Consider the following 21,567-nt stretch of genomic DNA (forward strand, 5'->3'; position numbering starts at 1 on the left):
GCCTGCCAGAGAGGAAGAGTACTCTAATCTTTGCAGCTCTAAAGGATAACTATGAAAATGGTCTCCTATAATGAGTAAACTGATAATATACTCCATTTCCACATCCATGCTTTGTACAGCTCTAATATGCAAATGTCTTCTTCACTTCTCTTTCTGTCTCCAGGCTTTTCTCACAGCAGTCTACCCAATACCACCATCAGACGCATCTTCCCAATGTGTAACTTGAGTTATACCAGTCATATACTCCTAAAACAGTTCCCTCCATGCCTGTCAAATAAAGTTCATTTTTAAAAGATGTTCTATAATCTGGCTCCAGTCTACTTTTCTATCCAATCTATCTTTTTGACCTAATACACCAGTGAAGTGGGGAACATATTCGTATAGTGCCAGCAAGATTAGACTTTCAGCTCTGCCATTGTTTGCACTATCTCCTCTAAATGCTCTTCTCTCAACTTGGATGTGTCTGAATTCTGTTCATTGAAAATCAGCTTTTTGAAAACTTCCTGAATTCCGACTAACTGGACGTAATGTTTTCTTCCTCTAAACTTTAATAACACATTTATTGTATTATGTATTCTGTGTGTGTGTGTGTTTGTACTTTTAATTTCCACTATCAGACTCTAGGTGACACTATTAGTTGCGTAAGTGAAAAGAGCTTCCTGCCTGATTCGTCTCAATATCCTCCACTATTTTTACCATGTACTTTATATTAGATAACATTCATGTGCATTTGATAAATGATTGAATAAATAGGTCTTTAAAATTATTATAGTAATAGGAATTCTATGGAAGAATATAAAATATTTTGTTAAAAATACCTCCAATTTAGAGGTATTTTTTGCCCAAAGTACCTCCAAACCTTTCTTTATGAATGTGTCTTAAAGAACAGTAGCAGATTGCATTTGTAGGGGACATCTCATAACCTGATTAGGGCTGCTCCCTGGCAGGAGAATAAACTATTGAGAAACAAAACTCTATGAACAAATCTTCCTGTGGAAATGAGTTACCTAACTATTGAATCTTATAAGGTTCCCCCACACCCAATACCTGTCTACTTCTTTCCTGGAGTCAGCTTATCAAGGCTACAGTTTCTCATACCTTGGCGATAGACTAGACCCCTCGTCCCCTGTCGCTGATCTTTCTTAAGCAAGGTGGTAAGAGAACAAAGCTGAACCTCTTTTACTTTCCCCTGAAGACCTCCAATCCAGGCTCTGATTTCTGACATTGGTCCTTCTGTTGGTACGAAGTCTAGTTTCTTTCTGGAAGTAAAGGAATCATGTGAGGGGGGTTTGAGAGAGAATAAACAGAATCCCCCCCCCCTTTTTTCCCCAAGCCATGGTCAGGTATAAAAGGAGACTCCAGGAGGTGATTAGATAATTATTGCCACTTCATAATATAAATGATCAGGTCCTCAGGGACCTACACTCTGGCATTTCTAACATTGGCTCATCATCTTGATTCTTAATTCCTGTGTGTTTATCTGGCACCTCTTTTCTGCTTTTGTGTAACCTTTGGTTCATCGAACCTGAACCTGCTTATCTGATGAGGTTGTGACTGTCCAAGTTGGTGCAAAAATAGGTCCTGATATTATTCTCCATACTTGTAATCAGACCTGTTGCTCCACCAGGAGCAACATGGTTCCCTCCTTACTTTTCCTTCTCACAAAAAGAACTTCCTTTCTTCTTTGAGTAGAGCCAGCCTGGTGGCATGTTTTCACATTTAACGCATTTATGAAAATATTTTTTAAGCATAGCAGAAATCACATTTTAACTACAGTAAGTCAGTAAAGGCCAAATAATGTAGAATGGAATTATATCAACTTCAACTTACTTTGAAGGTCAAAAAGTAATTAGAACTTTTCCTGTTCATCTAGATTGTTAGCAACTATTGCTATAATGGCTTTATTTGATGGCTTTCTCTATGTGTATCATTTTCTTTTTGTTTCAAAGCACAACGAAGGTACTGTGTCTTCTTTCTTCTGCCACCTCTTCTGGGAGGAACACTTAGGAGACCAGCACTGTGTCTGCTATCTCTTGCATAGCCCATCTCCTTTCTTTGTCATGATACAATACAACCATTACCAAAAAAAATGTATATATATAACAGTTACTCCTGTCTTCATTTTATGGATTTGAAACGTGACACATGGGACTGAAGGCCATTCATTGAATCAGTTAAACAGCTTTGAAAAAAGCTTCTGAGACTGAGACACAGAAAATAGCATAACCTTATTTCATTTGCCATTTTATGTACATAGGGAAAGTGACATTCAAATTGGCACTTTTGTTTCACCAATTCAAATGTGCTAGGTTATAATCATGGAAGTAACTACTACATGGTTCTTTTCCCTTTCATTTTTTTTTGGTTTTTTGGACAAAAATTAGAGGAAAAAAAAAAGTCTTACTGTTAAGGAGAGCTTATAAGTAAGAAAATGAATTTTTTAAAAAGAATCATCAATAAATATTTTTTAAAAATTAAAGACAATGGAATTTATGGGGTGGATATTTGCATATCAGTGTAAACTAAATATAAATTTTCTTTTAAAATACCCTTTGGTAGTAGTTGATATTTACTGCAATCTATTTTCCCATGACCTCTTAAAGAGGGGGTCATAACAGTTTTGAAATACTCATTCTTAAATGTTTAATTTAATACTGAGTGCTGTATGATTGATAAATGTTCTCCTGACCACTTCTGGTCATCAGGCATTTAAGGAACCTACAGAGTGGCGTATTGACTTGTTCTTCAAATATGGAAGCTGACATTGGCTTCGCTAAAGAATTTCCAGTTTTTGGCTGCAATAGCAAAATAGATATTTTATTTCTCTCTTAGACTAATATAAAGCATTTCTATGATATTGAGTACTTAATGCAATTTTTCCCACTGGTTACATTTGAGACATAGGTCAAGTGATTTTTGATATAGTTGATATTAAAATTATATATATGTATATATACTCATATATATACTTATATATATATATATAAATATATATATATGATGCACCATTAGAGCATACCTCTAATGCTATGTTCCAAGTCATTAAGATCAATGATAAGGGATGACTAGGATGCCTGTTATCAAGGATTCAGTGTTGTCCATGAATTTGTCATGGACATATGTTTGCTTCAAATTATAATGAACTTTGTATAAGAATTTAAGTGTCGAACTAAGACAACATAGATAATTCAAGGCAAAAATCTAGTTATGGCTGAAATATTAATATAATCATGGAAAAAAGATGTGGATATGGATCTGTACTTAAGTTACCCTGGTAACTGTCATTATGCCTTGTTCTTTCTTCATTTGTATTCACAACTATAGTTAGCCATCATGCTCATAGGTAAATGTACTGAAGAATACTTTAAAATAAACATTTTGATGCATCCATGTCTTGTACTTAGTAAATAGCACCTGGTAAATTTCTAAGGTGACTTTCACATTTTGTGAAATCCAGGACAAGAGGAAGAAATCTGGGCAAATTGGTAAAAAAAAAAATTAAAAATAAATAAATAAAATAATACCCCAAAACCCACTTCAACTATATTATAATTGCAAGAGTGTCCTTTGTTAAAGTGTCTAACCTCTTCTGGCTTTGAGAGGCTTCTCACAAGTTGAATGTTTATGCATAATTTTAATTATTTACTATTTTTTTTTGTATACTCCCAAGTTAAACGAAATCCATGAGACTTGAAAATACAGTCTATGCTGAGTGAAGTGTTCTAATAACAACGTCAGGGTTTCATTGTACAACAGACTCAGAGAAAGGTTTCACAGGCAACTCTAACAAGACTGCACAGCGAAGACATACGTTTATCCTTTATTTAGGATGACAAAAACTTAAACATATCTTTCAGTTCTGTATTTTTCTCACGCAGATAGACTGTATCTCAGTAATCTGGACACCAAGTTATTTAAAGCTATTATTTAGTACCATAATAAGTAGTAATTTAAATGCAAGGTAAAATCACCACATTGTCTTGTTTACTACTGATGTTAATTTTAAGCTGACGTTCAGTGCTCCCCAAAAAGGCAGCCTATGATTTGTTATCATTAAACTGTCAGCTCTGCCTTGAGTTGGAAATAGATTCATACTACAGTTCTTACAGCATATCACTTTATTTTCTATCAGTCAAAAAAAAAAATCTAGAGTCGTTTTAATTGTGTCTGTGCTATTTTTCTATTAACCGTTTCATGCATTTTTCCTGGCCTTTTAATTGCAGTTTAATAGTGGTCATTAACACATTAAGGGGCGTTAGAAGAACATTTGAAGTCCTCTTGACTTCTACCAAAGTTGACACTTCAATGCTAGAGTAATTTCAGCTATTCATTTATTTAATAGTGACCTATGCAAATGTGGAACCATGTCATTTTACAAATTGACTGTAATAATTAACTAGAAAGGCAGAGTAAAATGAAACAGGTTATAATTAGAATATAACTGCTACAGTATTACGTCAGCTAGAATAAAATAATCTCAAATGATTAAATTGGTTTCAATTATTAAGAATCAGTTTAATGTACCCACTGTTCTGATTTTTACATTTCTCTTTTTTGTGTGCATTAGATGTCACCTCATACAATTTATGTATTTTATTCATCTTGGTAAAACAGGCATTACAGAAGTTTAATTAAGTAGTAAAAGACTTCACATTATTCTGCTGAATTCTAAATTAGTTGTAGAAACTCGTCAGAGTGCATGCTACATACGACTCAGGATCATTTCAATTAGCTGTATCTATTAAGCCACCCAGTATTCCCTTTACACAGTAAATATATGTAACATGTAACTAGCCATCAGAATATATAGTTTAATCACATAATTATCACAACTTTCCCAACTAGTTCTTGGATGCATCATCTTTACATCACTTTTTTGAAAAAACAACAGCCATTTTTCCAAAATCCCAAGAATTTCTCACATTCATGACTCCTGTACACTTGGCCGTAGGTCTGGCTTCGTGGGCATATGGCACGGAGTCTCTGCACCCACAGGGGCCCCTCACTTCGTTCAGTGTTCTGCTCTTGCTATATTGAAATTCTTAAGATTTTTGAACAAGGAGTGTTGCATTTTCCTTTCATTCTGAGGCCTACAAATTATCTAGCTAGTCCCGCTTGAAAGATCTCATAAGGAAACATAATAACTTGTTCACCTTTGGCCACATATTCAGCATTTTACTCATCGTTTTCCTTATTATTAGGGATTGACTCTTCGTAACATGTGACTTCAGGAAATTTTGTCGTGGAGGCAGTGTGGATAAGGAGGACATCTACTTAGCCAGTTAAATTAGCCAGCAACCTTGGTAATCAATAGAGCCCAAATAATCGCAGCCAGATCATTTCCTGGTATGGGGACTGTGTTTTAATTAGCACCTTCATATCCCAGTGTATATATTGGTTTTAGTTACTGACGTCTTCCTAAAACAAAGAAGCTATATAACAATGGTGTTACAGTCAAAGGTATTTGGAATATGTTCAAGTTTAGATCATATGACTTCCAGTGATACAGTTCCAAAAATGTTTCCAGCCAGTACATATCTCCAAATTCTGGAAAATCCTTTATCCTCTAATAATCTAAGATGATGCCTGAATAGTTTAAAATTCACTTTTTAATAAAGATGAACTTTGGTATTCTCAGCATATAGTTATTTTTGTCTCAAAGTCTGGATTTTTATGCAGAAAATGCCTTATTCTACGAAGGTATGTTGTTGATATTATGTTTCTTCTATTACATCCTCTTTCATTCTAATTGATCCTGACAGCTTTAGCACTTTGATTGGTAGTTCAAGAAGTGCAGTCAAGAAAGTTCATGTACTATGATCAATTAAGGTACTAGTTAAAAATACAAATCCCTACTGAATCAAAAGTTTAAGTCTTATTGATTCTTCCACTTTTTAATGTGCGATTTGTTCTGTTACTTTAGGACTTTCTTAGGAGCATATAATAATGATTTTGCAGTGTACTGCTACATAACCTGGTGGGCTATTTAGCATGCACATATGGCTTTTGTGCCTTGAGGAAATCTCTTCAAAACTCCAAGACAGGGATTGCTCAGAATAAAGGTAAAGTCTTCCTTCCTCCTGTAGTTCAGTATTACTGAAATCTATTCCATCCTGGAACTCTGAGGATATTTCCAATGGTTAGAATTTATAGTATGGAGAATTGTAAAGAAGCCATTGTCCTACCCAGAAAATGGTAATCTGATATCTATATATATACTATGAAACAGTTTTAAGAACTAAGGAGCTGACTAAACAATCCAGAGATTGGATGAAAATTAGCATATCCCTTTCATGAAGGCTTTTTCTTTTTTAAGTTCATCCCCAAAGCTTTTAATCTTGATTTCCATGAAGTTATGAATCTGAGGATAACGTCAAACACACCCCAAAATCAAACTGATTCACTGAGGCACTTTCCTAAAAACTTAGATCCTATCATCAAGTAAATGGACTTTTCTTCACAGGACTTAGAGACCAAAACATTTTCTGCCATCTGCACTGTTGTAATTCTTTCAGATGCATCAATTCAACAATTTTTAACAACAATAACTCATCCTGACCTTTTAATAATCTAAAATAATGTATCCAGCTAGTTTTCTGATTGATTTGACTCTTCTTTTATCAGTTTAAGCTGAATATTGAGTCAGAAATGCAGTATATTCAGGGCACCATGAGGTCAACTGGGTGAAAAGAGAAAATACTTATTCTAAAGAGAATAGCAATAATTTTTTTTAAAAAACCATTTAGGATTTGAAAGAATGCCTTGAGCTTGAAAATCACTTCTATTTTTTTCCAATTGGAATTAAAGTTCTTTATTATAATGTAATTGTAATTAATATTGTGCAGTTGTAATAATGTAATTATTATTAATTACATTTTCCAAATGTAATTAAAATCCATTGCTTGGAACAAAGGCAATCACTGGATTACAATTATCTGTATTTCTAAAGGAAACAATTAATATGGCAGGTTTCAGTTACATAGTACAATTAACCAGATACTGTATGTCTTATAACTATTAATTCACATACCTGGAATAATAGTAAACACAAGTAATATATGCACATTTTATTGTAGAAGGCAATTTTTAAAGATCTGTCTTTAATACATTTTTAATTTAGTTGGTGATTTAAAAAAATACCGTGCATTTAGATTTGTTTCTATATTTATATGTGACATCTTGAATGACACATATTTAACTTTCCAGAATCATATGTATCATAATATATCACAAACAGCATCATTAACATTTCAAATGGGGGTTACTTCTGTATTCATGAGTTAGAATTTAATAGTAGATTAAATATAATTACAAGTGCATTCTCATAATAGAGCTACAGAGTTGTCAATTAAATGTTATTAATGGGAGGTTAAATTTTCTGTGAGTTCAGAGACAATGTCAAATTTCAAATTCCAAGGTTTACACTAATATCACCCACACAATTTGTTCTACTTTTTAAAAACCTCAGTTTATACAGTGATAAAATGGACTGAAAACAGTCTCATTTCTTTCAAAATGAGTGCGAAGATTAAAGACTGTCTTCAAGATAAATAACAGAATAAAATATTGTAACTTCTAATTACTGATAGGAGAATACTTAGTTTTTATTTACATAAACTCTGTTGTAACTGATTTGGCCAAAAAATGGGAAATAGGACAAACTAAGGAATAGGCAGTCTTTTTATACCCTCTCTAGTTTTCATTGTCCCCCACTGCCTATCAGTGATTCTCTATTTAAGATGTTAGCTCTTTTTTTTTTTTTTTTTTTTTAATTTATTTTATTTTTGGCTGTGTTGGGTCTTCGTTTCTGTGCGAGGGCTTCCTCTAGCTGCGGCAAGCGGGGGCCACTCTTCATCGCGGTGCGCGGGCCTCTCACTATCGCGGCCTCTCTTGTTGCGGAGCACAGGCTCCAGACGTGCAGGCTCAGTAATTGTGGCTCACGGGCCTAGTTGCTCCGCGGCATGTGGGATCCTCCCAGACCAGGGCTCGAACCCGCGTCCCCTGCATTAGCAGGCAGACTCTCAACCACTGCGCCACCAGGGAAGCCCAAGATGTTAGCTCTTAATGAAGGTATTATTATAGAAAAGACACTTACATGGATGGAGAGCCAAAAAAAATTTTAATTTCAGATTTTTTTCTTTAAAATTCCAATTTCCCATTAAGAACTAAAGAAAAAAAGTACCTTAATAAACAAATCTAACATGATGAAAGGTTCAGTCTTGGCCTAATGTATTCAGAGAAATAGTAAAATAACCAAAAATCTAAAAATAAATACTTAAAATCCTTATTCAATCTCTCCAAATGGCAACAGGAAAAGTAAATTTTTGACCTGCTCTCAGAAACCTTTCTATCTCAAAGTTCTGACTAGATGACCACCCAGCTCACTGCAGCCTCACTCACTTTATTAGGCAGATAATAGATCAATTTCATCCTTATGTGCCACGCCCCACCCCCTTTAGGGTAGTCCCCCTGCACAAGTTCTCCACAACAAAAGAAATCTAGAGAACTCACCCAGCAAAAGGGAATCCTTCTACTTTAGAACCTTTTCTTAAGGGTGGGGGGACAGGGGAGGGTTGATTATGGGTAATATATAAATAAGTTTATCTGCATGACGATTTTCCTCCTGGTTGATAAATCTTTAGCTCCACAAACAGCACTCCTGATATTTATTGGTCTTTCAATTGTTTCTTGTATTTATACTTTCGGCCATCTTTCCCTCCATTGACGCTGCATAAGTGAACTTGCCTGCTGCTCTGCCAGCCCTCTTAGCAAAACCTGGCTCTGGAATGCAGACAAGCTCCACCATCTCTACCCTGGTAACAGGCTGGGGATATGTTCACTAGGCAAGTACCCTCACAGTCACTGACTGCAGCCGAAGCAAAAGTGGCACTGTTACAAACTACCAAATATTTGGGCACTTACCTACCAATTACCAAATATTTGTGTAATCTTGCTGGAGTCACTAAATTTGCACCTTCTTTCCTGGAGGGTGCAAAATACCAAAGGGTGAGTGGCTGAACAATAACCGCGATCTACCTGTTACTGGCCAACAACACAGAGCAAATCGGGCTCTAATCTGAGCCAGACTGTGGCTGGGGTGCTGTTCTCTGGAAGGGAAACAAGGAAGCCATTTATTGCTATTCACCAGGACCTTGTCTACGGGAATTTCAGCTTCGTGAGGCAAAAATATACCTGCCGCCGTTCTTGTCTAAGTTTTCTTATTTTGTCTTTTACCGACACGACAGCTTCTTACTTTCCTCATGCTGAAGGAGCGTCACCAACAGCAAGGATTCAGGAATTCTTTCTGGTGGTGAAGGAGTCTGTGATTCTTCAGATAAGTCCATCAGAAACATGATCCAGAGAAAAAGGACAGTTTATTACTCGGCAGCTAATAGTAGCTAGAGTGTCAGCATTTCCACAGGATGATGGGAAGAGGGTTAGATGATTCTGCACATGCAGTTGGGAGCCTTACAAGAGAGGAATTCTGAGCCAGAACACCCAAATCTTTTATGATAGGAAGTACCATTCCTGACTTCGCCACAGAGGGATGGAGACATTATTTTTATAGTAATGAACAGTAAACAAACCTACCCTTTGCTCCAGGGGGAGATGCTCTATCAGTCTTCCAAGGTTGTTCATTTTACAGACAGTCTTGAAAAGATAGTCTGTAGCAACTATAATTAGTGCTTCTTTTCACAAGACATACCAAAACACAAGAGACACGTGGAGGATATTCTCACAACCCTGTTATTTTTCTTCTTTGATATAGAAATATTTGTCCTACCTCCCCCCATTTTTCCTTCACACTGCTACGTTTTTCTCAGCACTTACTTTTTGGAATAATGATGACTTTTTTAAAGCAGGAACAAAAATTATTATATATAATTTCCCATAAAAATAGAATATTACAACTACAAAGTACATATGTATGTATATGACATTGTATAGTATGTATATAGTATTATGTGCATACTAAACACAAAATGAACAACAAACATTGCCTCATTTTTTACATGATGTAAAAATAATTTATTCAGTATGGATTCATCTAGCAAGTCTCATGTAAAGACATTCTATAACTAAGAAAATGAAATTAAAACACTCCTCACAAAAACATTGAAAGTGTTATAATGGTATTTTTTCTGATAATTATGGTGGACAAAAATGAGAAGAAATAAGAATAAACCTAGTTCTTATGGTTATGCATTTTCAAGTCAAGAAGTTTATCATGAAATTTTTCATTAAAACATATATGTAGCTATGGTTAATTTTAAAAATGATATAGAAACAGGCTTATAATAGTGTCATGTATCTCCTGTGATATAGTTATGGCATTATGCTCCATTATGGGATGATTACAGAAGAAAGAAATGAAGGAAAAGAATATAATGGCATCTGAAAGGCCAAGAATGCTGCTGTCAGAGATGAAACTGAAAAACAGATCTTTTTCAAAGGGTCTTTTTCTCAGGTGTAATATGATACAATGTGTATAAAAGGATGTAGCCATATCTAGAAAGCTGAACAGCAAAGACCGTGGATTTGATTTCAGCGCCCTGAATCCCTGCTATTTATTTTCCTTCCGAAATCATGTTAATCTATTTAATTACCCATGTAATTAAAAGAATCACAATGTGCCAGAATGAAATGCAGTTTTAAGTGATTAAATAAATAAAATAATTTATATTGTCAAATTTTATAAACAAAACAAAATAATAAAAAATGAGATACTGTATTGCTAGTATTCAATTAAGTGGAAATTTTAGGAGCAAACAACTCAGGTTTTCTGAGTGTTTTTTCTGAAAAAAATAAAAGTTCTTGCCTGCTTGTTTTGATCAGCTATGTCTAAATAAAGGCAGTGACATATGTTTTGGTCAAAACTATTTTGGGTACATACCATCACAACCATAAAAAAGTTCACAGATTTGAATGAATATTTTTCTGGTTTGGTCATTCTGCCCTGAAGAAAGGGCACAGAGAATACTTTAAGTATTTAACAGGAAGAACATACTTACATTTCAAAATATAATGAAAAATATTTGTTGACTGTTTATTATGCTTTTTCGTTATGAGTACAATAGAATTTGAATAATGCTCTTGTATCTTTTCATCAGTTCTAGACACCAGCTAATGTGGAAGCCAAAGGAAAATACAGGGCCACAGAAGGACAATAAAAAGTACTGGCCTGAGTAAATTAATACTGTCACCCCAAAGAAGTTTCTTTGTGCCCTTTAGCAGTCAATAACCTTCCTCAAACCCCTAGCCCCAGGCAACCATTGATCTGTTTTCAGTCACTATAGATTATTTTGCTTGTTCTAGAATTTCATGTAAGTGAAATCATGTTGTATGCATTCTTTTGTATCTGGCTTCTTTTGCTCAGCATGATGTTTTTTAGATTCCTCCAACTTGATGGGTTAACCAGTAATTAATCTTTTTTTTTTTTTTTTTAAATCACTGAGTAGTATTCCATTGTATGAATTGTGTGAATATGCCAAAACGTACTTATCTATCCATCCACCTTATGATGGATGTTTGGGTTGTTTCCAGTGTGCTGCAATTTTGAATAAATGTGCTGTGAATACGTACGTGTATGTATTTTTGTGGACTTATGTTTTAGGTTCTTTAGGGTAAATATCTAAGAATGGAATTGCTGAATTATGTGGTACTCATATATTTAACTTTGTAAGAAAGTGTCAAAGAGTTTTCCAAAGTGGTTATGTTATTTTATACTGGCATAAGCTATGTATGGAAGTTCTCATTGCTCTCCATCCTTGCCAATACTTGAGATTGTCAGTTTGTTTTAATTTATGAGTGTGCGGGGTATCTCAGTGTGGTTTAATTTGCATTTCTCAGATGACTAATGATGATGAGCAACTTTTCAAATGGCTTACTGGCCATTGATATCCTTTCTTTTGTGTAGCATCTGTTCAAACATTTTGTCTATTTTTAATTTAATTGGGATTTTTGTCTTTTTATTATTGGTTTGTAACAGATTTTTTTAAAAAATATATTCTGGACACAAACTTTTTGTCAGATATGTTTATTAGAAATATACTGTCCAAGTCTGTAGCTTGCCTTTCATTTTCATAAGTTTCATATGAAGAACAGATATTTTTAAATTTTGTGAATTCCAGTTTATTAATTTTGTTATGGTTAGTTCTTTTTATGCCCTACATAAGATTTCTTTGTCCTATACAAATATCAGAAGATTTTTTTCATATTTATCCTAGAGTCTAATAGTTTTAGCTTTTGTGATTAGGTCTCTAATTTATATCAAATGAATGTTTTATTTAGTATAAGGGTTGAGATAGTTATATTTCTATATAGATATCCATTTGCTTTCTCAAAATTTGTTAAAAATACTCATTGAATGAATTTGGCAACTTTTTCAACCATCACTTTCCCAGATAGGTGAGCCACTGGTTCTAAACTATCTACTGTTTCGAATTGAACGACATGTTTATCCTTACCGTTAACACACTGTTTCAATTACAGTAGCTCTACTTTAAAAACAGCTCTTTGCTATTTAAAATTCTTTACTTTTCCTAATAAATTTGAAATCAGCTTGTCAAATACAACAAAAAAGCATACTGAGATTATGGTTAGAATTGCACTGAATTTATAGTACAGTTTAGAGAGAATTACCATCCTAATTTATTGAGTTTTCCAGTTCATAAACGTGATATGAGTATCTATTTCTTAAGGTCTTTATCTCAATAATCTTTTGTAACTATAAATATACAGGTCTTGTAAATATTTTAAAAATTATGATTAATATATCGTGTTTTTAGTATTATTAAAAATGGTATTTGTGAGATTCATTTTTCTATTGTTTACTCTTAGTATATAGAATACAATTGACTTTTACATATGGCTTTTGCATCCCACCAAATAACTGAAAAGCCTTGATAAATTTGCTTTTTAGTTATTGTTGTTTTTCTCCCTAGATTATTTGATTGTCGAAAGTAAATTACAATATAATCAATGAATAAAAACATTGTTGCATCTTCTTTCAGATATTTATGCCTTGTGTCTTTTTCGCACCTTAATTCACTGGCAGGCATCCCTCGGACCAAGTTGAGGTAAGAGCAGGCGTCTTTACTTTGTTCTTTATCTTAAGGAGAACATATTATGTGTTTTACAATTAATTGTGACAGTAGCTGTAGGTTTTCAGTAGATACTCTTATCAGTTTTGACGAGTTACTTTCTATTGCTAGTAATTTTTTAATCAATGGATATTAAATATTATCAAATGCATTTTCTGCAACAATTTTGACTATGGCTTTTCTCCTTCATTCTGTTAGTATGGTGAATTTCATTGTTAATATGTGAATTTCATTTGCATACCTGGAATAACCCCATTTGGTCATGACACATATTTCTTTCACCATAATGCTGGATTTGGTTGGCTAATATTTTGTTAAGAATTTTGGCATCTATATTTATAGGAACCATAGGTCTTTAATTTTTCCTCCTTTGCTTTGCTTTGTTTTATTTTTGGTCTGATTTTTTTATCAGGGTGATAGGGTAAAATGTCTAATACAATGTACCAGTAAACCCTTCTGTGCATGCTGTTTTTTGAGTGACATTTTAAATTCTGAATTCAATCCATTTAGTAAATATAAACTATTCTGGTTTTTTAATGCTTCTTATTTCTGTTTGTGTCTTAGGAAGAATTTGCCCTTTTGGCTATAATTTGCCAAATTTCTTGGTGTAAAGTTGTTCATGATATTACTTGTTATCCTTATAAATTGTGTAGTATCTGTAGTGATATCTTCTATTATATTTCTAATATAAATCATTGTGTTTTCTAGCTTTTTTTCTTAATGTGTCTAACAATATGTATATAAATATTATGGACTGTTTTAAAAACCCAGCTTAGTTTAGTTGATGTACTGTATCGTTTCTCTGTTTTTTACCTCCTTGGTTTCCACTCATTTTTATTTCTTCTTCCTTGTATTTACCTTGTGTTTAATTTACTCTTTATCCCCCTAGCTTCTTAATATGGATACTTAACATCTTTTGATTTTTAACATCTAAATTTCCTCTGGAATATTTAGAGATATGTTATTTAATTTGGTAAAATTTGGGGATTTTTCAGAAATATTTTTATAACCTAATATCAGAATTGACATCACGCCTGTCCTGTTTGTGGTTACATATTCCATCTCTAGTACAGTGTTGGAATGGACTATAAAAGGATGTAAATTTCAGAAAGTGGAAGTCACTGGGGACTATCTTTGAGGATGGCTACCACAGGTGCATACATATTCTGCACTATATCTTCAGGATGAATTGACCTTTTTCATTATATAAGATCTCTCTTTATGTCTGAAAATATTTCTTGTTCTGAATTGCACTTTCTCTTATATTAACATAGATACTTTAGCTTTTTTATGATTAGTGTTTTCATGTTATATGTTTTATGTACTTCATTCAAAATATCTGTGTCTTTGTATTTAAACTGAGTTTCTTATGGACATTATAAAATTGGGTCTTGATTTTTAATTCAGTTTGTTTAGACCATTTACAATTATTGTAATTACCAATATGATTGAACTTAATGCTACAGTGTTGTTATTTGTCTTCTGTAGTTCCTACTGTTCTTTGCTCATTTTTATCCCTTCTTGCCTTCTAATTGATAGACTAATTTTAGCGTTCAATTTTATCTCCATTATTGTCATTTACATAGATTGTATCTTCATATATATTATACCACTTAACATACAATGTAGAAATCTTTCTATTTCTCCCTCTTCTCTTTTGTGCTATTGCTGTCATATGTTTTATTTCTCTGTATGTTATTAATCTCAGACACATTGATTTTTTTTTTTTTTTGCTATAAACAGTCAATTATCTTTTAAAGTAATTTAAAATGAGAGAAAAAAATATCTTTTTTTTTTTTTTCCAGTGTATTTACCATTTCTGGTAGCCTTCATTTCCTTAGTGTGAATCCAAATTTCCATTTAGGTCATTTATAGATTCAAATGTCCATTTGGATCATATTCCTTCAGTCTAAAGAACTTCCTTTATCTTTCTTGGTAGTGCATGCCCTTGTCTACTAGTTCCGTCATCTATGTGGATTCTAGGTCTTTTTAAAAAAATGGTTTTTATCTTTAATATTGGTCATATTTTCTTGCTCCTTCACATATCTAGTAATTTTTCATTGGATGCTAGACATTATAATTATTATATTGTTGAGTTCCTGAATTTTTTGTTTTCTTTAAAGAGTATTGAATATTATTTTGAAAAATAGTTAAGTTGTCTTGTTGATCAGCTTGATTATTAGCTTTATTTTTAAGTTTCTTGTGGCAGCTATAGTGTAGTTTTTAACTCTATTTTAGTGCTAGTTTGGCCTTGCCCATCTGAGGTATCTACCAAAATCCTGCATGTTCATTGAAGTCTTTCCACTCCAGCTAGTTAAAACTTAAACATATCCCAGCCCTGTGTGAGCTCTTAGAATTTTTTAGTTCACAATTCCCCATAGTAGTTCTTTTTCTAATACTTCTTTGCCGAGCCTCAGGTCATCTCACAGTAACATATGTGCACCTTAGAATTCAGGAAAAAAAAAAAAAAAGAACTAGGGAACTTTATGGAACCATTTGTTCGCATATCTCCCTCCTTCCTAATATTGTGCCCTACAAATTCCAGCCAATCCAGCTTGGCTGAACTTTGAACTTTATCTCTTTAACTTTGCAAGGGTGCTATGATTTGGTTGGGTTCCCCTTTCAAATTATGCCTTTAAACAGAAAGTCAGGGAAATTATAGAATGTACCCCATTTTTATTGTTTCAGTGATCACAGCCCAGTGGTCTAATGTCTGAGAACAACTATTTCATATGTTTTGTTCAGTTTTCTAGTTGTTTACAACAGGAAGTCATGTCTGATCTATGTACGTCCACATGGCCAAAGTAGAAGTTCTCTTTATTTTTAAATTTTGACCAAATTTTAAGTTCAGTGAACCTAAATTATGCAGAATATTGACTGATAATTGTATTTTGCAATATTCCTTTTTGGGGAAATCTAAACAACTACAGCTGAAAGGGACTACAGCAGATGGTAGATGAGATGAATTTATTAGCTAATCAGTGTCATAGGCTTCAGTGCTGTCCCCTGCATGGAAGTAACATTAGCCTAGGTAAATATAATTCACTGAATTGTAAAATAGTCTCTTGAGATTTCTATATTATCAACCAACCAAAAAATGGAGATGGAGTATTCCATTAACGTTTAAATACAATTTTTTTTCAGGAAAACCATTAATGGAGTATTCATAATATAGCAACTCCAGTCCTTTACATTATGACAAATTTAATAAAGAAAAGAACCAAAAGCAAGAGTGAAGAAAACTAGAAAGAAAGGACATAATGGCCTCTGAATGAGATTACAGAAATAATAAAATATGCGATGAATATGGAACAAAGAAAGGAGGAGCAGAATTTTAAAAAGCAAAAGAAAAAAATTAGGGAACACTTTAACCAAGATATTCAGAAGTGAATTACTTAACTACAAAATTCTATCCATTCCATTTGTGAAACATTCACATGGTGTGACTTGAAGCTCCCTGTAGAGAGAGGTGAGAGAAGACAGCAGGTTCGTAGGAAGGAAGGCAGGTCAGACTTAGCAGAAAGAACATGAGTGAAGCATGAAAGTAAGAAGTGCAAGGTAAGTTCTAGGAATGAAAATAAAACCAGTTTGGCTACAATGAGGGGGAGTACTATAACATAAGACTGGAAAAGATAAGATAAATTGGGGCCAGATTATATAGGCCTTTGAATACCAGGCTGAGGATTTACTGTTCTTTTTGGTTAAAAATGGGGAGTCACTGAAGGTTTTTGAGTAGGGGAGTGAACTGACCTTTGGGTCAATTACTCTGGCTGCAATGTGTAAAGTAGATTGGAAGAGGGAGAGAATAAAAGTGAAGAGACACCCTGGGAGGCTATTGAATTAGATCAGGTGACAAGTAATGAGAACCTGAACTATGGGAGTAGCAGTAGGACTGGAAAGAAAAGGATGAATTCAAGATATCTTTCATGGGTCAAATCTATGGGGCATAGTAACTAATGAGATCTGAGGGAACTGTTAAAAAAGATTCTGAGATTTTTTAAGCCTGAGTTACTGAGTAAGTAGGGAAATAAGGAGAGAAAGCAGGTTTGAGTGGTTGTAGGTATATGTGTGGGGGATATTGGTGGTGGTGGTTTTTGTGGTGGGTGGTTTGTGCAGAGGAAGTGATGAGATGGATTTTGATATGCTGTCCTTATAAGTAGTGGAGGATAGCAATTTTCAGAAAAAGAAATAGAATAATTTAATTCTAGTGTTAGAAGGACTGCACTTAGTGTGTAGTTGACACTCAATAAATGTTGACTGAACCAATCTTTATTAATTTCAATGGACATTTTTTACTCATTCACTCAACAGGTATTTATTGAACAACTACTATATGCCAGGCACTGTTCTAGATAATGAGAGGTATCATAGTTTTCAATAAAAATGATATCTCCCTTATGGGTAACTGGGAAAGTCTGCTGGGAAAGAGACAATTAAATGAGTATTTACAATAAACAACATAGGTATTGCTTTAGCTAAAGCACCACTTGATATGCAAGAAGATAGCAGGGACCCTTCCAAGTGTAGGATGCTCAAGGAATGTTTCTCAAAAGAATATCTGACTCAGCTGAAAGGCTGAGTAGGAATTAACTAAGTGAAAAGGGGTGGGAGGGAGTCCAGGTAGAGGGAACCTCAATTGCTAAAGGCCAGAGTGATAAAGTTTCAAGTCTTTTGAGGAATTGAAAGAAGTTCATTATGGTTGAGTCATAGAGTATGAATAAAGATAGAGAATTAGGTATGGGCCAGTTCATAAAGGGTCTTATCCATACCTTTATAAGGACTTTGTATTAAGAACAGTGAGAACTCACTGAAGGGTTTTGGCAGAGAAACAGCATGACCGTATTTGCATGTTCTAAAGATTCATTAACTATACACTCGGAGCAAAAATATTTAATGTGCCCTCAGGAGTTCACATAGAAACAAACAGAAGCAATGTAATAAGGTAAGGCCTACAATAATTTAAAATGCTATTTACACTAGCCTATACTCATTATACAAGTATCAAATTCTATAGGAACACAGCTAAGAGGACAATTGATATTATGTATAAAAAGGGAAGTGTTAAAGAAGACTTAAGAAAAGGCCATTTTGAGGTGGGCCTGGAAAGTTAATAGACCCTTGAAATAAATAGTTTAAGTAAATAGCCAAGTAAATTTTCATTTACAACTTTTAAAATCTCTCATTTGTGTCCAAAAGTACTGCTTTTTCTGTCACCAATGTTCTGTCATATTGTTCATTTTTCAATTTGTATTTCATGTTGTTTGTTTGAAGTATAAAGGTATTTAAATATGTGTGAGAAAAGCTACCTTATCCAATCACTAACATACTCAAGTCACAGCTATCTTCCAAGTAGTAAAAAAAGTATTTCAATATGTTAGCAATTGGTCCACCTTTGTCAGGAAGCATGTATTTTCTAACCATTAGCACCAGAAGTAAACTCGAGTCTGCCTTGTCCATCTGTCCCCTGGGAATTTGGCTCACTTCCCTGCCTTTCCCAGATCCCTCGCGATTAGGCTATTCATGTGACTTGAGTTCAGTGGAATACCTCAATGGATCCTACTTCCAGACTTAGACTGGTAAAGGTCCTGCAAGAATGTTCACATTTTTCAATCTTCACTCATTGGTTTGCTAAATGCAGATGATCCAACAGAGGACTCCATAGAGGCCCCAGGGCAGGATGGGGTCACAACATAGAAGGAGCTTGGGTGACTGCATCACAGCTTGGAAGACAGCTGTCTATCTATAAGCATCACTCAGCCATCATTAGACTATAGAGAAATTATTTTATTAGATTCAATCCCCTGAAAATTGGGAGTTGTTTGGGAGTTGAAAATTGGGTTCAAGTCACTGAAATTTGGGAGTTACAACAGCTAGTGTTAATTACCTTGACTAATACAGTCCTATATTATTTCTTCAGCGCTTCTAGGAATTTGGGTGCTGCTCCAGGCCTTCAGTCTCTGATATGAGACTTTACTGCTAGAACTCCCTGAGATTTTCTCCCCTACTGAGGAAATAATATCTACTCTTTACATAGTCAATGAGTATAGTATCAGTGCTGATTCTTAGGAACTTTGGCTAAATCTTAGGGTACTCAGACAAGTTTGTAATGCCATTTAGTAATTAGTCTAGCTAATGTTCATTGAACAGACAGTAAATCAAATGATGTATATTTTCTGCCTTGGTGTGCCAGACATTAGGTTATGTGGTTGGTAGTTTTTGCCTTGGTTGTTCTTATAGGATAATAATACCAGGGAATAATAGAGGAATTATCTCTTACAGCAAAGTAGGCTTATCTTGACATAAAACACAGCACTACTTTTTGTAGCTACAAACATTATCTGGTGGAAAATGCTTATTAAAGAGAGATATGGGTGGCTCAGTATTACCTGGTTACAGACAGATGTGGGACCAGAATTAGTATTAGCTGTCATAGATCTTTCTCACATAACTAGGTATATAGGTATATTGTTAAGAAAACTAAAATTGTAAGTGTACAAGATAATTTTTTTCTAGCCAAAGCTTTTCAGAAAATATCACACTTTGCATTTAGATCCAATAAGAAGACCTAAAAGCCTACCCAGGTCTTCATCATTCTCCCATTCAGCATCATGTATGGTTAACTCATGCAGGCCTGAGTTGGAAACGCTGTTTGATGCCTACTGACTCTTTGATAGACCCTGGGCAATTTACATAACCTCTCTCAGCCTCATGAAATAATAGTACCTTATGCTTCTGCCCTTGCTCCCCTGCAGTTCTTTTTTTCAACACAGCAGCCAGACTGATCCCATTAAGACATTTAAGTCAGATCATTTTATGACTTTGCTCAAAACTCACCAATGGCTTTTCATCTCACTAAGAACAAAAGTCAGTCTTTATAATGGTCTACAAGGCTCTATATGTGATTGGATAAATGTCTGACCTCATTTTCTATTCCTCTCCATGTTCACTCTGTTCTAGCCCACCGGCCTTCTTGCTAGTTTTAAAATTGCCCAGTGGAAAACAGGATGTAAAAACATGCCTGGTTTCTATCTCCTCAGCAAGATTATTATTTCTGATAATATTCTGAGAGTTTCCATAATCTTCAGAGTAAACTCATAATAATAATGATGATTATTTTATTACGCTTTTCATGTAACCAACATGATGTCATTCAGTCTTCATAGACACCCACCCTAAGGGGTGGTAATAATACCTAATGGTTTGGGAGTGCAATCTGGAATCACACTGAGTGGGTTCACATTTTCCTTCCACCAGTTATTGACTGCGATTTTGGGCAAGTTACTTAATCTGTCTGGGTCTTAGTTTCCTCATATGTAAAATGAGATTAAAATAGCACCTTCTATCTAGTAGAGATGTTATTAATTAATATTTGTAAAGTGGCTAGAAGAAGGTTGAGCACATAGTATAAGGGTTTGCTAAATATTTAAATAAAAATGAATTCTTACTTTTTGTGCCTCAGTTTTATTATCTGTAAGATGGGGATAACAACATAGGATTTATTGCACAGGATTTTTGTGGGAATTAAATGAGATAGCATGTATGAATTATAAAACAGTGCCTGGCACATGGTAAGCTGTCAATAAATGTTAGCTATTAATATTTTTATCATCATAAAAACATGGAGTTTTAGACAGATTAACTGGAATCTGCCAGGTTACACAACCTAAGAGCAGCTGAATTGTGTCTTTGTCCAAGACTACCTTTAAGTACAACCGCAAAGAGTTATAAGCATATTTTGTTGGTGAGTCTCCATCATTCAAGTGAGGCATAAAAACTTTCAGTTTCTTTTTATTTACATATGATGGTGGATGTTTTCGTTGTGTAGTAAGCTTTAAAAATCCATCTGTGTTATTGTTTCCTCTTCTCAATTTGTTGATACAGCCTCATTTCCAATCTATTTAGATTGTAGCTATGTAGATAAAGGAGAAGCAAGAGCTCCCTGGAAATTTGTGGAGATTGGAGAGTACCAAATCCGAATTTCTCCTCACATGGAATGTTTTCCTCTCCTTTATCATGACTTCATTCTCAGTTGCCAAACTATATCACACAGCACAAGAGTTTTGCTGGACTGGAGAAGGCTGGGGGTCATTGGACAGTCTTACGGAAAACATCTGGGGATACTGATCCCTGTGGATGTAGCTAAAGCAGTCATCCTGATTTCAGAGCTGCAGACACCTCCCATCCCCTCCTTTTTGTGTATTTGTTTCTTTTGAATTTGTGATGTTCATTTGTGATAGACAGGAGAGAAATTGTTAGATCACTATAATATCAGTAAGCTAGGTTATTTCCAAATCATTAATTCTGTTTCTCATCCTTCATTTGTTCAACCACAAAACCCAACAATAAGCTACATCCCAAAAGAAACAGTATTGCAAAACAACTCTAGGTAAGCAAAGGCAGCCAAGTATATGTTATAGAATGTTTTCAGAAGGAAACATCTGCAAAATGTTTGTGCAGTGGGAAT

At 34.3% G+C, this 21,567-nt stretch overlaps 1 long non-coding RNA gene across 3 annotated transcripts in view; it reads left to right on the forward strand.

Annotated features, from left to right (window-relative positions):
• The window catches only part of LOC130708642 (uncharacterized), a 331,810-nt gene that overhangs the window by 83,403 nt on the left and 226,840 nt on the right, over positions 1-21,567 (forward strand). For all 3 annotated transcript variants that reach the window (XR_009008925.1, XR_009008926.1, XR_009008927.1), the window contains exon 3: positions 13,014-13,079. This is a non-coding gene — a long non-coding RNA (uncharacterized LOC130708642). The remainder of the gene's footprint in view (positions 1-13,013; positions 13,080-21,567) is intronic.

This window comes from Balaenoptera acutorostrata, chromosome 7 (assembly GCF_949987535.1).
Source record: "Balaenoptera acutorostrata chromosome 7, mBalAcu1.1, whole genome shotgun sequence".
In the NCBI taxonomy this organism is placed as follows: domain Eukaryota; kingdom Metazoa; phylum Chordata; class Mammalia; order Artiodactyla; family Balaenopteridae; genus Balaenoptera; species Balaenoptera acutorostrata.